Below are 4,983 nucleotides of genomic sequence, written 5' to 3'. Positions count from 1 at the left end.
CTGGGGGCATGGCTCAGTTGGTAAAGCACTTATCTCCCAAGAGTGAAGATCTCAGTTCGGATCCTCAGAAACCTTGCATAAAGTCAGGGGTGGCGGCATGTGCCTGTAATCCCAACACTGGGTGATGGAGGGAGGTACAGATGGGAAGACACCGGAAGCATGAGGACCAGCTAGCCTGGCCAGCGGGAGGCACCTGAGGACTGACCACTGAGGTTGTCCTTAGACTTCTACCTCTGTGCTGTGAATGTGCCTGCCTGCCTCCATAGGTACACCCCACCACACGATCACTGCCCCCCGCCCCCCAGTTTGTAGTGGAACGATGAGGGAGTGGCTATTCTTCTAGAATAAGTCCAACAGAAGCCTGAGGCAAGGGTACATGTTTTACCTGGACTGTCACATTGGGTAGGAGTTCACCCAGGTCTGGTTGCATCAGAGTCACCAGGAGAAGCCGCCATGAGCTAAGTCTAAATGATTCGCGCTATGGCTTGTCTTAGACCACACTTCCTGTTGCAGGGTCAGCGTTAATAGCTTTCCTCACGCTCTCAAAGGGCCCTGCTTTGAACAGTAAATTTCATGGTTATTCTGTGAAAAACTGGACATGAGATTCAGGAGTGGAAGGTGTGTTTGAGGTGCTCTGAACCCCATGTTGTCAAAAGGAAATGTAGGGAGAAGGAAGGGTTGTGGAGGAGGGCTGGACACAAGATTGGGGCCAGTTTTTTATTATACGTATATGAGTATTTGTTCTGCATGTAAGTCTATGCACCACGTGCATGCCTGGTGCCCACAGAGGCCAGAAGAGGATGTTAGCAAAAATACACCCTGCAGGTGAAATGTAGCATACCTGTTGATCACTATTCCATTTTCCATGTGTATGCATGCTTACATATGTGTGGGTGCATGTGCACATGTGTGTTCATGTATATGTAGGCTGGAGGCTGGTTCTCCATCTCTCTTCCACTGAACTCACTAAGGCAGGGTTTCTCAGTCAAACCCTGTCTCCTTTGCCTGCCCGCCTGCCTGCTCTGGGCATCCCCAATCTCTACATTCTGTGTCTGGACTTAGAGATGGGGTGCCATACTTATGTAGCATTTATGTGGGCTCTGGTGATCCAGACCCTGGTCCTCAAACTTAAGCAAAGACACTTAACCTGAGTAATCCTCTCAGCCTGTAAAGAAGGTTGTTGGAAGATATTTGATCACATGGTGAACCCCGAGTTTGTGTTGTTTACTGGGAAAACCTGTTTCTAGTGGTTGTTTGGCTCAGGCTTATCACAAACCTTTATTCCCTCTGGCTGGAAAACAGACCTGCTTTTAGCACACACCTTGGATCCCAAACAATGAAGGTAAAGTTAGTCTGTAGAAGGAAGCACCATGTTTGAAAGTGATGTCTAATCAAGTGGCAGACGAAATGACAAATCAGAGAAAGATCTGACAGACTAGGATATGCCCGACTCTCATGAGAAGAGAGAGGAAAGAGAGTTGACTTAGAGAGAGCAGTGCAGAGAGAAAGGAAGGAGACGGTTTTACCGGGAGAGTTTTAGAGAGAAGGATGCAGAGAATGACCAAGCTAGACACAGGGCAAGACAGGGTGAACCAGAGAAGGAGAAGGAGCCAGAAGATTAGAACAGATTGCCAGAGTTAGTATGAGGCCAAGCAGAGCAACTCAGTCAGAGACTGAGAGAGAAGCCAGATCGAGTCAGTCAGCCAGGACGGGCGTCTGAGCCAGAGCAGCTGAGTCGAACTAGCCAGTTAGAGTTCAGGAAGAACTTATTGTTCAGCAGTAAGTCTCAAAGCTGGAAAACATTCTAGGTCTAGATAAGATTGTATGGAGGCCGGAACTCTCCAGAACTAGGCCTAGGTTAGCAGAGGAAGGCAGTAAGCCTCGGAGATGACAATCATATCAGGGGAATAAAAGTTTCTTTCACACAAAGTTTTGTTGGCACACAAGTGCAAGCCTCTGTTTATGTTTTGTCAATGGCCTTAGTGTCACAGGGGCAGGGGTGGGTAGGTGTGACAAACGCTGTATGGCCTTTGGTGCCTAAAAGTATCAGGGCTTTTTGGTTTTTTTTTTTTTTTTTTTTTTTTTTTTTTGAGACAGTGTCTTATGTAGCCTGGGTTAGCCTTGAACTTCTGATCAAGTTCTGGCTTTATATTCATGGATCACACACTAAAGTCCATCTTGGGTCTTTGAAAAGAAACCATGCTGGCCAGTCACCGGTCCAGCAGGAGTCAGTGTCTGTCTCTGCAGACTCTTCAAGCCTTTTGCACATCTTCCCTCTGTGAGGTGGTTTAGGAGCGGCCCAAATCACGTCTGTCTTTGTACACAGGCCTGTTTTGAATGGGTCTCTGTTTTTAAGTCTTGCAGCAGAGATGTGTTGTCCAAGGCTTTCCCCAAGAAAGCTGAAGCCTGTCTGCCCACCAGGAGGGCTGGCATGACTCTCTGGCACTCTCTCAGTGCTCACAGCGAGGGGCTGCCAAGGTGCATCCTGCCTGGGTACTGGTACTGTGACAGCAACCTGGCCGCCATGTCTGGCAGCTTTTTTTTTTTTTTTTTTTTCAGTTCTGTCGCCAAAGTCACAGTGATGATATGTCACAATTTCACTGATACATTTTTTTTTTTAAAGTTACTGATTTGTTTATTATTTATTTTTTGTGGTGTTGGGGATTGAACTCAGGGCACTCTGGATACTAGGCAAGTCCTCCCCCCTCCCCTTCCTTTTAAAAAATGGTGGGACAGGGTTAAGTTGTTCCTACTGGACACCGACTTACTGTGCAGCCTAGGAGAGCTTTCCCTTTCAGTCTTTCTGCATAGCCCACTGAAGAGCCGGGGTTATAAGCCTGTGCTCTTAGCGCCTCCTTAACATAGCAGTATAGGCTGTGGATGTAGCTCAGTCGTAGAGCACCTTCTCAGTATTCAGATGACCATGGGTTCAATCCCCCAGTACACACATAACTTATTTTATCATCATCATCATCATCATCATCATCATCATCATCATCATCATCTGGGGTCTCCTGTGGTCCAGGCTGACCTTCAATTTGACATGCAGCTGAGAATGGCCCTGAACTCCTGACCCTCCTACCTCCACCTCCCAAGTCTGGAATTTCAGGTGTGCACCACAACACCCAGTTTATGTGGCTCTAGGGAAGCATTCTGGGGGTGTACTCTGCCAACCCAGCCGTGGCCCCAGCGCTTAAAGCATTATTTTATACAAACACTTAAAAAAAAAAAACCCAACCCAACCTTTCTCTTGGTTCTGAATCCCACTAGTCTCCCCCTCCCCTTGCACCCCCCCTCCCCTGTTAGCTTTCAGAAATTCAGGAAGAAAGAGCTAGGCTTTTGGTCGCGTCTTCTGGATCTTTTCTCCACGGTCGTGGCTACTTGCTCAACTCCCTTCAGAGCAGTAGTTTCTGTTGAATCAGCTTGGGGGTGCCCGCCACGTGTGAGGAGAGGCTGAACTGTTAGACAGACCAGGGCAGCAGCCAGATGCTGACCAGAGACAGAGCTAGTTAGCCAGAGTTAGGGGCAGAGCTCCCCCGCTCTTCCTCGCTGTCTGGACAGCTGAGCTTTCTGGAGGACACTCTTAAACAAAAGGAGATCGGTTGCCCTGGGAAACGCTTGGATAAGTGGGGAATGGTCTTTAGTCTTTTACGGTCCTGGACCTTGTCCCTGTCCCACTGGGATCCTCTTTCATCTTACCTTCTTGCCTTTGTACTTTTAACCTCCCCCCCCAAGTTTTATTACCCACAGCCCCCTCATATCTATCCCTCTGCAGTGTTTCTGGAAATTCTTGGTAACACTTAAACAAAGCTTTGATCTTGTATCCTAGAATATTCTTTGCCCAGTGCTAGCCGTAACCTACTTCTTAGAGCTGAGGGGTCTGTGGTGCTGACGTGAAGTCAACCACAGAGAACAGAAACGCCAAGTGGGGTGCTGGGTCCCTGTCACCTTCCCTGAAAACTGACAACCCTCAATACCTGGCTGGTTTTCCTTCTACTTAGAAAAGCAAAAACAAACACTTAATGGCAAAGCTGTTAAGAGCACTGGCTGCTCTTCTGCAGGACCTGGGTTTGATGTCCAGCACCCACATGGTGGATCAGTGACTCCAGTCTGAGGGGATCCAACACTTTTGTGGCTTCTGTTGGCACTACGCACGTGTGGTGCTATAAGGCTCTGTCAAGCCTTAGTTTACCGGGAACATCCTGAGTAAACAACACGAAGCCGGGGATCATTGAAAAAGCAAGAGGAATTTTATTGTTCCAGCATGCTGGGGTCATCCTGCATCCAAAAGGAGAGGTGACCTCACAGAGCTCATTTATCAGATATTTATACAGTTTCTAGGGGTAGCATAGAGAAACAGCAGCTAAGCACAATATGATTGGCAGAACAGTGTGACTTTTAAACTGATTGGTCTAGCCAGGCAGTGGTGGCACACGCCTTTAATCCCAGCACTTGGGAGGCAGAGACAGGCGGATTTCTGAGTTCGAGGCCAGTCTGGTCTACAGAGTGAGTTCCAGGACAGCCAGGGCTATACAGAGAAACCCTGTCTCGAAAAACCAAAAAAAACAAAACAAACAAACAAAAAAACCCCAAAAAACCAAAAAAACAAAAACAAAAACAAAAAAAAAACCCTGATTGGTCTTTAGGGAATGAGGTGGCAGGGACTTCCCTTGTCTGCCGGTAGCCAACAGTCCATCCTGTGGGATGTGTCCATGTGCTTCCCCACCCTCACAGGGTTGGTCTTCTCCCCTGTTGTCTGAGGAATGTTGATTAGTCTCTCTCTTCTGGGGCCTTTCCTGAGCTGACCAGGAATGTTAATTAGCCTCTCTGTTCCTGAGCTGACCCCTTCAGTGCACATACACATATGTAGTCAAAACACTCAATACATACACACATACATACATACATACACATATACATACATACATACACACATACACACATACATACATACACACATACACACATACATACACACATACA

This window comes from Grammomys surdaster, unplaced genomic scaffold (genome assembly GCF_004785775.1).
Source record: "Grammomys surdaster isolate TR1022 unplaced genomic scaffold, NIH_TR_1.0 172, whole genome shotgun sequence".
NCBI lineage: Eukaryota > Metazoa > Chordata > Mammalia > Rodentia > Muridae > Grammomys > Grammomys surdaster.
Note: the sequence above shows the minus strand (reverse complement) of the source record.